The sequence below is a fragment of the Felis catus genome, chromosome B1 (assembly GCF_018350175.1).
Source record: "Felis catus isolate Fca126 chromosome B1, F.catus_Fca126_mat1.0, whole genome shotgun sequence".
NCBI classification, from domain to species: Eukaryota; Metazoa; Chordata; class Mammalia; order Carnivora; family Felidae; genus Felis; species Felis catus.
Window position 1 is genome coordinate 74,866,684 of NC_058371.1, and position 16,607 is coordinate 74,883,290.

The 16,607-nt window shown below is 41.5% G+C and overlaps 1 protein-coding gene across 4 annotated transcripts in view; it reads left to right on the top strand.

Moving 5' to 3' along the window:
* Positions 1 to 4,437: 4,437 nt before the first annotated feature.
* Positions 4,438 to 16,607, top strand: part of FBXW7 (F-box and WD repeat domain containing 7) — a 228,094-nt gene continuing 215,924 nt past the window's right edge. For 2 of the 4 annotated variants that reach the window (XM_045055772.1, XM_045055773.1), the window contains exon 1: positions 4,438 to 4,569. The gene's annotated coding sequence lies outside the window, so the exon portion shown is untranslated. The remainder of the gene's footprint in view (positions 4,570 to 16,607) is intronic. The other 2 variants (XM_003984939.6, XM_019828857.3) reach the window with 2 other exon arrangements.

The following is a 16,607-nucleotide window of genomic DNA, read 5'->3' on the forward strand; positions in this document are numbered from 1 at the left end:
TTTTAAGAAGTTTATAATCAAATTCATAAAAGATAATTAGGTAAGCTATATTTTGGAAAGAGTCGTCCCAAATGTAATTCATTAGGTAGCATTGCCTTACCTGAAATAAATTGTTCAAATGTGGACTATAAAAGGATATTGGAAAATCAGGCATCTCAGATACTGGGCATGAAAAAGTCAATTACACACTTCACAAGAGGAAATCCAAATGGCTACTGGATATATGAAAAGGAACTCAATAGCATCAGTACTCACAGAAATGTAAACTCAAACCACAATGACATCCTACTGCACACCCACCAGACTGGCCAAAGGACTGGCAGTGCGGAGTGTGGCTGAGGGTGTGGAGCAATGGGACTCACGTACGTGGCTGGCATGAGTATAACACTCTAGAAGCCGCCCCTAGGTATATATCATACAGAAACTTGTATAAATGTGATGGAATACACACACGGAGAATGTTCACAGCAGCGTTTTTAACAGTTCCAAACTGGAAACGATCCAGATGTCCATAAACAATAAAATGGCTAAATAAATTATGGCATATTGCTACGATGCAACATGGTAATATGCAGCAATTAAAATGAACAAATCACAACTATATGAACAACCTGAACAACATATGGCTTCCAAACGACACTGTGAGAAAGCAGCAAGCAAACAGGTTACATATTATGTTATTCCATTTAATAAAGTTCAAAAGAAAGGGCAAAACTAAACAATCTACTGTTTAGGGATGTACGCTTGTGAAAAAACAATAGAGAAAAGCAAGGAAATGATTATCACAACAAGTTAGAATAATGGCTACCTCTAAAAGAGAGGGAAAGAGTTGTGCTCAGGAAGGTCACCAGGGGGGCTTCTAGGATGCTGGCAAGGTTCCATTTCTTGACCTGATGGGTCACAGGCAGGTTTCTTTTAGAACTACTCATTATATTGAACAACTGCTTTATGCATTTAAACGTATATTTCACAATAAACATGCTAAAAGTAATTGAAGACTTTAGATGGCATTTCTAGAAACTTTACCAGATGTTTTAGCTTATGAAATCTTGACAGTAAAAACCACTGACGTGGGATAATAAAACACTGATTAAATTGTTTATCATAAGAACTCACTTCTCAAGTGCAGGAGAAAAGAACCCTACAAATAACCCTTTGTTATATTTTAACATAGTACGTAGATCTCTACCACACACAAACTGATGAAGCAGGGAAAAGTACTGTTACCTGAAATTTCAGATTTTTTGGAATTTTGAACAGACTAGCTGTTTTCTCCTGTGGATTAAGAAGATGTAAAAGAAATAAAGAGATGCAGACTAAGTTGAAAATGTATGAACTTCCTCCTCTCCAGTTGCCAGTTCCAGCTGTTTCCTCCAGTTATCACGCTGGGTGGTGAGGTGGGTGGATTTTGCCCAGCAAGCTTAGTGCTGCTGTTACTCCATAAGTAGGTGGATGAGGGCTCTCCTGAGTGCTATTCTGTTTCTCACTACTGAGGTTCTAAGGTGGAGCCACTGACAATGAAAACAGATCAGGCTGCTGACAAACCCCATGTGGTACAGTACATACTTTTCTGGAGGCGTCCTCGGCTGGGTTGCAGAGCTCTGATGTTTGCGCTCTTTATCCAAAGCCCACAGAACTTAAAATCTGAGGTGCTCAGGCTTCACAAAATCTCCTAAATCAGCGGATTTTACTCACTCAATTTCCAGCAGGAAATTAGGAAGGGGGAAAAACCAAATACAGATTTATTTTGTAACCAGGTGGGGCTATAACTTGCTGGTCACATTCCCTGTGAGTCTTATTTGGAAGGACATGGCAGGGCATTGGTCATGACAAGGCAGTCAAATCCATGCTAGCTTAAGCAGGATAGTTAGCCTGGCTCTTGGAACTTCGGACAGTTGGGCGAGTGCCACTTTGTGAGTCTCTTCTTGCTTCTGCAACATCCGCTTCCCCACTTCCATTGATCTTTCTGCAGCATTTTAATAAAAATGAGCCCTTGGATTCACCCAGTTAGAAGTTTCCTTGGTATACTGTTTGCATATGGTGGTGGTAGAAACCCCGAGCTTCCACAATTCGCCTCTAAAAACTTGCTCCTTATTCCCTGAAGTGGAAAGACTTGTAATATCCACTAATGCTGCTTCCCAAGCAGGTAGGGTGCGCCAGGGTCCGGTGACAGAACTCTAGAATCTGCTGCCTTTCATCATTGCTGCCGCTTTCATCTCCGTCTCACACTATTCCCCCGGACAGGTGCAAGGCAGATTCTGAGGATTCTGGTCCTTTCATCTTAAAACATTTCTTTTCCTAGAGAACTACACTTTCAACTTCATGAGTTTTTATTTGAACTTACTTTCCAGGATAACATCTGTAGGAAAGGCTGCATAATCGTACTAATTCTTAATTTAGAGAGGAGATAGCTTTTGAGTCAGACCTGAAACACAGGCCAACATTGCTTGATTATGGTTATAGATGGACACTTATGAACAACCAAGATCAGCTCTCCAAAGCTTCCTACAAGCAAGAATGAGTACTAAAAGTGAGACAATAAAGTCAAATATCGTTCCGTAATCTCCGGGAGGACGGCTCCCTTCCCTCGCGTCGGCAATTCGCCCCCCTTTCCACTAAAGACACAAGTTGTGACACCGTACCCAAACCGCACCCCTACTTCCTTTCGTGGCGGGGGGGGGGGGGGGGAGGGGTGGGGGGAGGAGGGCTGTATTACCACTCTCTTCTTTACAATGCCCCGCAGCTTACAAAACGCTTACACTTCCATCAACTCCTCTGAACTCCGCGGGTACCTCGGAGGGAGGCATTCATTCGTCAAACATTTGCTCGGCCGGACCACACGTTATCGGGTGCTAGGTCTCGCCCCAAACCACGGGAAGGGTGGGACGCTCGCTCCCTGGAGCAGGTGCAGCGGAACGGACGTCGGCCAAGTTCTCGCCCCAGTCTGGCTTTTCGAAGGCCCATTTGGGGCGACATGCCTCACCTTCGGGGGGTGCGCGCCCGAGCATGGCCGTGCGGCCTGGGCCTTCCTCCTTGCTCCCAAAGGAGCCGTCACCACCTGCCCTGAAGGAAACCTCTACAGAGCAAGCTCTCCCCGCCGCCGTCGGGTCAGGGGTAAGATCAGGCGGCAGCTTAGGCTCCACTCGGCTCCTCCCCTTCCTCTCTTCAATTCTGACGCGGCCGTAGAGGCGGCGGCAGCGGCTGCTAGTCCCGCGGCCCGAGGCGCACCCACCCGCTCGCGGAGCCCAGACTTCCTCTTCCCTTGCAGCGTCATCAGAGCGCGCTGGAGTCAGCCAGGGCGGGGTGATTAGAAAGGGGGAAAAAAAAAAAAAAAAAAAAAAAAAAGGCCAGCGGAGGAAACGTCCCGGCGGAAAGAAAAGGGAGGGGGCGGGGGGAGCTGTTGCTAGGTGACTTGCGTCATCGGGCCGCGCCGCTTTCCTCCCGCCCCTCTCTGGAGTGAGGCGAGAGCCCCGCACAGAGCGAGCGAGACAGCGAGCTGAGCTCCGGGCGCTACCGCCACCGCAGCGGAGAGCGTGAGAGCGAGGGAGCATCTGAGAGACCCAGCCTCCGCGCACTGGCCACGGCCGAGACCTTCGTCCTGACCTGGACCGGCGGGAGTCGCGGCCACCCCTCTTTTCCCCCCCTCACCTTCCCGGCCGGCAGCGGCGGCTGCACACGCCGGAGCCCGAGCCGGAGCCGGCGGCTGGGGGGGCTGGGAGGCGGCTACCTCAGGCCGGGACTAGTCAGCTGCTCCGCGGTGAGAAGACGCTGAGGAGGGGGTCGGAGCTTCTGTCTCGTCCCGGGGCGCGGGGCGAGGGACCCCCAACGTGTAGGGAGGGGGTCCCAGCCGCAGCGACACATGCGGGAGCCGGGAGCGGGGGCGGCGCCGAGCGGAGCCGGCCGGGTCCCCCACCTCGCCGCCGCCTCGGCCACCCGCCCGGGGCCATAGCATCTTGCCCCCAGAGTGTATGAACCCGGGACTCGCGCTCAGCAACCACCCCCCGGCCGGGGGGGCGGGGACCCCAATGTGAAGCGGCGGCCCCGGCGGCGGGGAGAGCAGGACCGGCGCCACCGTCCTTTCCTTACCTTCCCCCTCTCCTCAGCCCCCTCGCGAGGGGGGGGGGTCTTTTCCCTCGGCCTGTCGCCGGCCCCCCGGCTCCTCGGCAGGACTCCGGGAGGAGTTCTTAGAGCCCCCTCCCCCGCCCCAGCCCCGAGGGCGGCGGGGCCGGGGGGGACCCGGGGGGCCGGCCGCAGCCTCAGCCCAGAGGAAAACTTTATAAAAGCAAAATCTGGAGCCTCCCAAACGTGACTGTCCCGGGAGAAGTGGCCCAGGACGGGCAGCGGACACAGCCTGAAGGGACCCAGGAAGAGGAAAAGCGGAGGTAAGCGGGGCCGCTGCCGCCGCCTCTGCTCCGGCGGCGCGGAAGAGACCCGGGTGACCGCCTGGCTTAGAGACACAAGCACCGCTTCTTCCTCCGTAACGCGCCGAGCCTTCCGCAGCTGCCGCTTCAGAGCGAACGAGGAAGGGAACCAGCCCACTTTCTCAGCGCCACGGCTCTTCCCTAAAGTGTGAGTGGCCCCGGGAAAGGGAACGGAGGGGTGGATCGTGGGAGGATACCGGTTCGCTCTCCTGGAGTTTGGCTGAGGTTTGCCCGGAGTGTTGGGAGAGCGTGGATCAGAGGGTGTATCTTTATGTTTACAGCGAGGAGGAGGGTCTTGGATCGTCCGCTGGTTTCGAACATGTAATACGTGGACTAGGCAAGCTCACAGGTTCCCTTAGGGGAGTTCTGCCCCTACTATCCAGGGTGGGCACTTGCACCTTTCTGGCCAGTAATTGGCAAAGGGAAATTGAGGAAGCCAAAGCGTATGTGCACACAAAGGACATCTCTGTAATACACCTTTTCCTGGTACAGCGGGTGTGAAACCCCGCTGTGGTTTTTGTTTCGGGGCAACTCTTATTTGGGCTCCCACGAGGGAACCTTTTATCCTGCGAACCCCTGAAAGTAAAATTCCTTTCTTCTTTTGCCGTTTTCCTCGAGAGATTTTCATTTCGGTACCTGCTGGTGCAGGAATTTTTTTACCTCCTCATTTCTTGGGTCCGGTTCCTGTGCATCAGGACACTGTGACAGATTTCAGTTACTCAGGAAATTCTGAGTTCTTATGAATCACAGCTTACTTGGAGGAGAGCATCTAGTACTTTAACCAGTTTTTAAAAGTTGTTACATTTTTCCTTACCCAAATGCTTTTTTTTTCTTTTTTTTTAAATGTTTGGGTAGCATATGTCCTAATTGCTGGCATTTTTTTTTTTTTTTTTGTACTTGGCAGAATGACTTGAGACTTGCTTGTTTGAGTTATCTTTACTTCCCTATCAAATGAGGAGAAACTTTTTTTTCAAATGAGGGGAAACTTCTTTAAGTTTGTTTTTACTTATTTTGGGAGAGAGATCCGCGTCTGCTCAAGTGGGGGAGGGCCAGAGAGAGAGAGAGAGAGAGAGAGAGAGAGAGAGAGAATCCCAAGCAGGCTTCACACTGTCACGCAGAGCAGGACACAGGTCTTGATCTCACCAACCGTGACATCATGACCTGAGCCGAAATCAGGAGTCAGTTGCTTAACCAGCTGAGCCACCCAGGTGCCCCTGAGAAACTTTTTGGTATTAAACTCTTTGAAGAATGATTATTTCCCTTCCCTTCCATTATTGTGAAGGTGAAGTCTATAAAAATCTTTGATTTGTATCTTAGGTATCCTCTGTAGTGTCAAGGTGACATGCGGGAAAGTAATGAGCATTTCACATACTTCTGCAGACCTTAAGGGTTCAGTACAGGGTAGAATTTTATTGAATAGAACATTGGCAGCACTATACTGAGAATTGTGGTTCCTCCAGACAGCAGTGTGGACTCACGCCCTCTGAAGCCACTGCTGAGAGAAGCTTTTTGGGAATGAACGTGAGCCTCGGGTTATCTGTGCTAACTTCGTCATTCAGGATCTTGACTAAATGTATTTAAAACTTTCTCAAATAGTGTTTGCATCTGTACTTTTTCTCCTTGAGGTAATGAGTTCTACAAGCTTATTAGACCCTAAATTATTTGACAGTTCATTTATTTATCCCAAACCTGTCTCTCTAAAGTTGTAAGACACATCCAGAGTTCTTGTTCTGAGAAGTGCTAGAACAAGCTGGAGTTCATCTTTTCTTGGTTTTATAGATTTTCATTGTTCCTCTTTACCGTCATCTTTCCTGACTTTGTGTGTCTGTCTTAGAATGATATCTTTCTATTCCTTGATCACTTTGCCCTCCTCAGGAACTTCTCCAGCTATTTTGTTTCTCTTTATATATTTGTGTTTGTTATGCTTTTTAAAGGAACCTTAGGTTCTGTCTATTTTAAATGGGTACTGACATGAAAATACTGATTAGTGGATATAATGTTAGATGTGGAATCAGAAGCAAATGTCTCTGGACCTGTTTGTTATCTTATTTTGAGACCTTGAGGAAGTTACGTATCCCATGTTTCACAAAGGTGGGAAGAAGAGAACTCTAGTCTTGGCATTGGCTGTTTTTTTGGGGCAGGAGGGGGAGACAAACCAACAAACTATAATTTGAAGGTAGATTTGTACTCTATCGGAGCTGCTTACTAACTTTAAGACTTATTTTTATTGCTCTGACTATAGATTGGTTAAAAAGCATGGTAATGTGTTATTGCAAAGAAGCAGTAAAGTGTTTGGGGTCCATTTGGGGTCCCTGCCTTTGAGATGCTTTTATTTATGGCAGAGGCAATGAAACGCAAGTTGCATAAAATCATAGGAAAGGGAGCATGAACCAGTGTTTGTTTATAGCCACTATATATTATACTACTATGTTTGGTACCTTTAGATATAAATGTATTTGAATATTTTTCATTAGAGAAGTGACTATACAAAACTAATTGGAGTGTCTGAGCCAAATCTGGGAAAGAAGTTCTCTTTTAGGATGAAAGGAGCACTGGAGGTAAAGTGTTGAAGGCTTTTGGAATTGGACGGTGTGAGAGACAAGTATAATTAGGAAGTCAGCTTGATGGGAATACAGATGGAGATTGGTTGTTGAGTCAGCTTAGGGTTAGTTTGTGTTTGTGCAGCTTTATGAGTATAGCCCAAAGAAGCAATTGAGAGCAATGTTCCTGAGAAGGTAGTTTTAGATGATTGAGGAGAAATTGTATTTTAGGTCAAGAGGCATTATACCTGGAGTAGGATTTTGTTTTTCTAGGAAACCAACATTAAAAAAAATTTTTTTTGATGTTTATTTTTGAGAGAGAGAGAGAGCGCGCATGCACACGAATGGGGGAGGGGCAGAAAGAGAGAGAGAGAGAGAGAGGGAGGGAGGGAGGGAGACACACAGAATGCGAAGCAGGTTCCAGGCTCTGAGCTTCCAGCACAGAGCCCATCATGGGGCTCAAACCCATAACCCATGAGATCATGACCTGAGCCAAAGTCAGACACTTGACCGACTGAGCCACTCAGGCATCCCTAAGAGAACCAGCATTTTTACACCATGGTCATCAAAGAGCTATACAGTTGCAAGAGTGAAAAAGAAGATGCCCCCAGTATTTTAGTTGGGTGCTAGTGGTTTCTTATAGAAAATAAATCAGAAATAAGGCAGTGGACTTTGTTTTGGACATTAAATTTTAGGGTGAAAGTTGATGCTGATGCAATCTGAAGATAGAAAAATAGTTTAATGAGTGAAATGCTGAAAATGTAGAGTTAGGAGTCATTTTCACAGTATTAACGTTTTCTTGAGAGAGCTGACAGAGTAAAGAGATGAGCAATGTGTATTTTTACTTGGGCAGGGGGGAAGGAAATCTGTTAAAGTTAGCAAAGATGTAGTAATGACAGAGAATGGATGAGAAAATGTTTTAAAAGTAGGTAAGACTTGAAGTCAACAGGGAGGAACAGCTTTTAAACATGGCTACCATGTTCAGTCTTAGGACACGTGTGTCTATATTTTTGAAAGAGCTAACAAGTTTTTTGTAGAGTATATAGGTCCCTTGAGATTAAGTTTCAAAGAATATATAGGATTTCACAGTAAAGGAAACTATACATGAAAGCACAGGTTTGTTTTTATAAAAATTTGTGTTTTTAAAGTTTGCCCTTCATTATTATCCTGAGTTTGGTCTTTAACATGATGAAGTGGGGCTAAAAATAGCTGGCAGAGAAGCCCGCTTCCCCTGCTTGCAGTTGATGTGTGTCTTTGTGTCCCATACAATGGAGGGGGATATTCCTGTGTTGGCACAGCAGTGCTGAAAATGCCTTTTTTTTTTTAAGCCTTTTTATTAAAAAATAAACAAACAAAAAACGACTTGGCATTTAAAAAAATTCAGCTGTGTTTGAAGCATGAGACACCGTAAGACTTTTTTTGTGGTGAAACCTGCAGCTAATGGAACTAGCATTTAGTGTTGACTGACAAAGATAAGGATTGTGAGATAGGGTACACACACACACACACACACGCACACGCACACACGCACGCACTTCTATCTCCACACATTTTGTGTTCCTTAGTTCAATTCACCACCTTCCTACTAGCTTCTTTGGCCTCTTCTTAAGGGTTTAATACAGGGAGCTAGATCTTAGGTGATTCTAGGATGAGGATACAGGGACTAGAATATATGCCATACAGGTGCCTTCTCCAGCCTCTACTTTCCACAACATTTTTTATGCAGGTAAAACCATGTTTAGATGAACTTAAAGGGCAGCCTTTTCGGGTTGACATGATTTACTAGCAAAGATAGGGGGAAAGGTGGGACTCTGGTAGGAGGGAGTGTTGACCTCATGTGCTTTGCCTTGGCAACTTTGGGATTGATGTGGGATAATTAAAGACCCTTGGGTGTGCATTTGTGTTTTAGTACTCATGACCTGGAAGCCTACACCTAGGCTGGCAGCAGCTCGACTTGTGTACTTTAGAAACGGTTCTTGGAGAAGTCGTGAGTTGCTCTCACATCTCATTGTGTAGAGGAGGGGTTGGTAAGCTTTTTTTCTTTTTTTTGGTAAAGGACCAGTTAGTAAATATTTTAGATTTTGTGGTCCACATCTGGTACAACGATTGAGTTCTGTTCTTGTAGTGTAAAAGCCATAGCAGTATATAAGCAAGTGAGTGTGACTGTGTTCCAGTAAAACCTTAAACAGTTGACCCTAGAACAGTGTGTGGGTTAGGGGCGTCAGTCCCCTGTGCAGCAAAAATCCATGTATGACTTTTGACTCACACCGAACTTAACTACTGATGACCTATTGTTGACTAGAAGCGTTACCAGTAACAGTCCGTTAACACATTTTTTGTAGATTTATATGTATTATAGACTACATTCTTACAATTTACTACATTCTTACAATATTGAAAGAGAAAAGAAACTTATTAAGAAAATTTTAAGGAAGAGAAAGTACATTGACAGTACCGTATGTATTGAAAAAAATTTATGTTTAAGTGGATTAGTGCAGTTCAAACCCATGTTGTTCAAGGGTCACCTGTACATAAACACAGGAGGTAGGTTGGATTTGACCTGTAGTTTATGGAACCCCGGTGTAGACAACTGCCCACGTCCACCAACATATGGTATAAGCATTCCATTACAAAGATTGGAGTGGCTGCTTTAGGTGTTCTCCATTTTCTAAGTGAGATGTGTCCTTGAGGGTTGTGTTAAAATGATTCTGTAGTAAATCTGGAGTCAACTGTCCAAAATACTTTTGCCTTCAGAGTGATGAAAACTATGGATTGAGGAACAAGGTGGCAGTCCTGTCTATAGCATCTAAAAAATACAGACTTACTTGCATTTTCTTATTCTAAGATAAATAATTGACATAGTGGTATACTGGCTATGTGTCATAGCTGAAAGTGTTTTTGAAGAAACTTAGGGGTGTAATTTTGGATGGTTCTGAAATTGTAAAGCATTTATTTTAATGTAAAATTATAAGTGTTTATGGTTGGTTTGAATCAGATGAAAATATTAGCCAAGTTGTAAGAACATTAAGTTTTGATACTTTTTTTAAAAGTTTATTTACTTATTTTTGAGAGAGAGAAAGAGAGAGCAGGGGAGGGTCAGAGAGAGAGAGAGAATCCCAAGCAGGCTCTGCTGTGGCGTGGGACCTGATGAGGGGCTTGAACTCAGGAACAGTGAGATCATGACCTGAGCCCAAATCAAGAGTTAGCCGCTTAACTGACTGAGCCACCCAGATGCCCCCAAGATTTGATACTTCTGTTTCTAAAGTCTTAATTTCTTGCAATGACCAATTCAGTATGTAGAATAATGGGGTGCACAGTTTTTGTTTTGTTAAGTCTTAACAAATCCTCTATTTTTTTTAATGTTTATTTACTTTTTAAAATTTTTTTTATTTTTTTGATTTTTGCTCAAGCACGCAAACAGGGGATGGGCGGAGAGAGAGGGAGACACAGAATCTGAGGCAGGCTCCAGGCTCTGAGCCATCAGAACAGAGTCTGATGCGAGACTCGAACTCACAAACTGTGAGATCATGACCTGAGCTGAAGTTGGATGTTCAACTGACAGAGCCAGCCAGGTGCCCCTTCTTAACAAATCGTCTAACTAACTTAAACGTATACTCTAAAAAATGTTTGCTGTATTCTTAAGGGTAAATGTAGCATGGATGAACTTATTTCTTAGGAGACACTGTCTCAAATGTATTGTTTAGGAAGGATAATTCACTTTGTACAATTTTACATTATAGCTAATATCAAAACATTTGTTTCATATGCCAACAAATACTTGCATTAGATGATGGTATATTTTTACCCTGACTTCATAAATATTATTTATTTCATGATTCCCCTATTTATTGCAGGGGAGGAGGTGACCCTTGCAATAATGATAATTTTTAAATTAGTTTCTAACCTGCTTTTATGTTTCATAGTATTTCTACACATGTAATTGGTACTTCATTTCCTCTTTCATTAAAAAAATGTATACAGTTTGACAATTTAGGCTACCTTTTAGTAGGTCATTACAAAGTTGCTTTCCTGTTCATTAGGAGAGGATTCTTGTTCTTTTGAAAATCTTAATTTTTGTCATTTCAAGTAATTTTCTCATTGTCTTAAGCTTAAGGATAGTTGGTGATTTAAAAGACGCAAGGTATTCATCTCATATCTGCAAATATTACAAATAAAAATATTCTATATTGGTGACATTTTCAGTGGAGCAGGGGAAAGAATGCTGTATTAGTGTTTTTCCTTTTTTTTTTTTTTTTAAAACTTAGCTGCATTGTCATTACAAACAGATGAGTAAAGTTGCTTTCAAATAATAAACGTTTTTTTGAAGAAATTTTTTATTGAAGAATAATTGAAATATTGAGGAATATTGAAGAATAATATTGCATTAGTTTTAGGCGTACAATGTAGTAATTCCATATTTATATACATTAGGAAGTGGTTGCCACAGTTAAGACTAGTTATCATCTGTCACCATGCAAAGTTGTTACAATATTATCAACTATATTCCTTATGCTGTACATTACGTCCCATGTTGTATTTATTATTTGAAGATTGTACCTCTTTATCTCCTTTACCACCTATTTTATCCATCTCCTCATCCCCCTGCTCCCGCCCCCTTTCTGGCAACCATCAGTTTATTCTTTATGAGTCTGTTTCCTGTTTTGTTTTCTTTCTTCATTTTTTTTTTTTTTTAATTCCACATGTAAGTGAAATCATATGATATTTGTCTTTCTCTGTCTGAATTATTTTACTTAGGATAATACCCTCTAGGTCCATCCATGTTGCAAATGGCAAGATTTCATTCATTTTTATGGCTGAGTAATATTCCATTGCATATATATACCACATCTTCTTTATGTATCTGTTGATGGACATTTAGATTGTTTGCATATCTTGGCTGTTGTAAGTAATGCTGTGCTGAACATCGGGGTGGTATATGTCTTTTTGAATTAGTATTTTCATGTGCTTGCTTCGGCAACACATATACTAAAATTAAACTAGTATTTTCATTTTTCCAGATACATACCTAGGAGTGGAATTGCTGGATTATATGGTAGTCCTATTTTTAATTTTTTGAGGAACCTCTCCACTGTCTTCCACAGTGGCTGCACCAGTTTGTATTCCCACTAATAGTGCATGAGAATTCCCTTTTCTCCACATCCTTGCCAACACTTGTTATTTCTTGTTTTTTTTTTTTTTTTTTTTTATACAATTATTTATTTTACATAGAAGTGGTTTTTACACAGCCATCTCTAAGGTAAATAAATTATATGATCTTTTTCTAAGAGCAGGTTTTGATCAGGAAGTTTTTACACAGCCATCTCTAAGGTAAATAAATTATATGATCTTTTTCTAAGAGCAGGTTTTGATCAGGAAGTAGGTGAACAGACCGTGGAGACTCTGAATTCTTGAAGGGAAAGGATGCTATTGAGGAAGAAGCGAGCTAAGGAAGAAGTTATTAGTGATATGCCAAATTTCTCTTACCATATAATTTGGCTGAAATCTGCCTTCATCCAACTTGGTAGCAAATTTTGAGTAAATAATGAACTCTTGCATTTAAACCTTTTTACTTGGAGACTTTTTCCTGCCCAGTGTAAAACCAGTCTGTCTTACGTCTTAATGTACTTTTCGATTTTTGCTACTTTCTTTTGAGACTTTCATTGTTTTTTTCTCATGATACCTTTTATAGTATGTTTAGAGTGTATTTTCTAAATATACTCTATGTATATGACATTTCCTGAACACTATGGGATATGTATTTTCTAATAATTATACTACTTCACACAAGTATATTTAAAATTTCCTCCTATTCCACCTCAGAATTGTGAAATATTTGAGGGAACATTTGTACTTGATTTGGATTTTGAATGACTAATATGTAATAATTTCTCTAAAATATTCCTTTAAATTTTTTGGGTAACTCGATTTCTTTAAAACAGTAAGCTAGTACAAGAAAGTATGAGAGCCTGTATGTGTTGTATTATCCTGCGGTGCAGTGGTTGAAAAATAATAAACAAAAATGTACCAGAGACCTCACTGCTTGAGTATCTTTTACTCTTTTCTCTATCACCTAAGGGATAGCTAGTGGATCACTCAGATATTGTGCAGTTTCTATTGCTTTGCTGTGCTGCCTCTGCCCTTTCTTTATAGCTGGGGGGTAGCTACTGGAAATCTGGGTGGCTTTAGGTAGCATGTATTGTGTGTGTCTGTGTGGACATATACCTAGTGTACTGTATTAGGTGCTCCTTTCTGCATGACTGTTCTTGGATTTAGGAAATATTGAAAGACATAGTGCAAAATATATGTTTTTTAAAGTTTATTTATTTTGAAAGAGAGAGAAAGTGCAAATGTGGGAGGAATAGAGAGAGAGGAGAGAACTAGAATCCCAAGCACGCTCTGTACCGTCAGGGCAGAGCCTGTCATGAGACTTGAGCCAATAAACTGCAAGGTCATCACCTGTGCCAAAGTCCACCCTTAACTGAGCCACCCAAAAGACATAGTGCAAAATATTTTTAATGTCACTTAGCCTTTCCTCTGAGAGGATCATCATTGGGTAAGATACTGTTTTCTTCTGGCTTTTTTTTTTTTTTTTTTTTTTTTAAGAGAGAGAAAAGAATGAGTGGGGAGAGGCAGAGGGAGAGAGAGAATCTTAAGCAGGGTCCACACCCAGCGTGGAGCTGAGGATACTGCTCCCCTGGGGGGGGGGGGTGTTGATCACGACCATGAGATCATGATTTGAGTCGAAATCAAGAGTTGGAAGTGTAACCAACTGAGCCACCCAGGCACCTCTCTTCTGGCTTTTTCATCCCATAGCATCTTGAGTGAACCCAATAATATATGTTAGTGTAACATGTGAAGTCTGGAGACAAATTGCTGGTTTGTTTTTGGAAGAATGTATATATCTTATCAGACTTTTTAGGATGGCTGACATAAAGTAATGTGACCCATCCCTGTTAGTTCTTTGAGTTAAAGATCTTTTAAGGTATGATATGGACAGCCCTAAAGTCAGGCCTTATATTGTCCAGCATTTAAATTCAGCCCTAGAATTTGACAAATAATACTGAAGTAATTCCGCAGTGTTTTCAGAAGTATCTGAACTAGCATATGATTCATTAACATTTTATTAAAAACTCTTGAAAACTAGAGAATGACACACTGCTGTGTTTATTATTTAGAGGAAAGAAGGACTGATTTGAACATAACTTGAATTTGAGTTCATTTCCAAAGACCTCAGTAGTACTTGGATCACAAAGGACTCTTTTTTGAATAATTCATTGATTATCTCTGAAAGTGACTGTGGTGTAAATTGTTTATTTAGAAATATCAGGATGCAATTTAGTTATCAAGTCTCTTAACTGTCCATCTCTTTAGTGCTTGGGAATAAAAAGCTTTAAAAAATTATGAAAAAGCTGGGACGCCTGGGTGGCTAAATTGATTGGGTTGTCTGACTCTTGATTTCAGCTCAGGTCATGATACCGTGGTTGTGAGATTGAGCCCCGTGTTGGGCTCTGGGCTGACAGCATGGAGCCTGCTTGGAATTTTCTTTCTCCTTCTCTCTCTGTCTCTGTCTCTTCCCTGCTCATGCTTGCTCACTTTCTCTCAAAAAAAAAAATTAATAAACTTAAAAAAATTATGAAGAACTTTAACAAGTTTCATCTGTATCATTATATCTGAAATTATCATTACATCTCAAATTAAGATTGAAGGAATTTCATTTATGTGATTCAGTTTTAACTAAATTTTAGTTTTCTCCCTTTTTAAAAATGATTAGTATGTGTGTGTTTGCTATTCTGTTTTCACTTTTTGTGTTTATTATACACATCAGTTTTCAGAAATAACTTTTCCTTCAAGCTTGGCATAATCAGTGTTCTGTTGGCCAGCATAAGAAACAAATGCTTCTTGACTGTTTTATATTTGGAAAGTTTCTATTTTGAGAGCAATTTGGTGATGTCTTCATAGTCTGTTTATTTAATAGAAGTGTATATTTAAGATAAGTATATGAAAAAAATCCAAAGGCAGAAAGAAAATATTGAGATATATTTCTTAGTAGTGATTATCTTGCCAGCTCTTGTCCTCATTCTCTAACTTCTTTTACGGCAAGTTTGTTTTAGGTTTTGATGTAAATGCAAAAGCTAGATTGGTTTACATATTAATGGATCTCTAGCTATGTGGTTAATTTAATAAAAATTCTAGTTCAAAAAAATCCAGCTATTTTAAATATTTTTCTTTGTTGGTGGCAGTTGGAGTTTATGCTTCTGGAGTTATGCTTCTTTTCATTTCAGAGATTTTTCAAAATAGGATTTTATGATTATGACTAGTTTACTAGGTAGGTGGGAGAAGAGCATAGTTTTTCTAGTGACTGTAATTTCTTTTTATTTATTGTGTGTGTAATACCAGAAGGTTATATAAATAAATTTGTGGATCATCCTTTTTCTTTTGCATAATTGGTGGTCTCTTAATTGACTACCATGTGAATTTGAGAACATAAACTTTGGAATGTTGCTGTCATGAGTGGGGAATCTTTTTCTATTGAATATTACATAGGCAGATTTCTTTTCACTGAAGAAATATTAAAATACTGATTTATTAGATTAGAAATTTAGAGCAGGAGACAGAAAACTTCAGATTTTTTTTTGTGAAGGCCAGATATTTGGTAGGAGAGGTGGGATGTACAGAGGGTGGGGAGAGCCACAGAGCCAAGGAAGGAGGGAAGGGCAGATACCAGGGAGAATGGCACCGGAAGTTTTGAGGTCAGTCTTAGTCAGAGGTCACACCCTGTTATTTCTTCGGGTTTGTGGAGTGGGGTGTTACCACATGTTATCTACCATCCTTTGAAATGTTGATTAGATTAGCTCCTAGCTTTTCAACATCTGGATTCTTTAAGCCATTGAAGTTTTAATCTGTTTGGGATAATCAATGTATCCTAGGGTGGGAAAATTTCCACAATACCAGCTGTGGGTATTGAAGGGGCAGACAGGGTTTTCAACTGCTAGTGGAGTTTCTTTTTTTTTGTTTTTGTTTTTGTTTTTTTTTCCTCTTTGGCAAAATTTCCCTAGCTTTGCCTAAGTGGGATGCGTGTAATTCTGTATATGTGACATAGTGGTTGAGAGGCAAGCTTTGGAGATGATAGACCCAGGTTCAGCTGTATTGTTTTGTGACTTTGGGCACATTATTTATTCTGTGTGTGTTCCTTGTAAAAACTGGGCGATAGTAATAATACCTACCTCTTTCATAGGGTAGTCAAGATAGTCAATATTCATTATAATATATGAGTTAATGCATTACAAGGTCTGGCTCAGAGTTAGTGCCCAGGGAATGTTAGTTGTTGAAATTAATAGTATTAATATTATAATATTGTTATTGTTGTTTCTGTGAGGTTGCTGTTTTGAATGCCAGAGGCATTTGTGATCTTCTGAAGAGGTCACTATTTTGAATACTGCCTTTTTTCAGCAGCAGGTATTTATTGAACACCTGCTATGTCAGGTATTGATCTGAGTGCACAAAACGTAAAAATCCCTGCCCTCCTGAAACTTATATTCTCTTTGGGGACCCAAGATACACAAAGCAAAATAGATGACCCGTCACTCATTTTATGAAATGTGGTGTTTGACTTTATAGCTAAGCCTGTGTTAACCAACCCTATCAG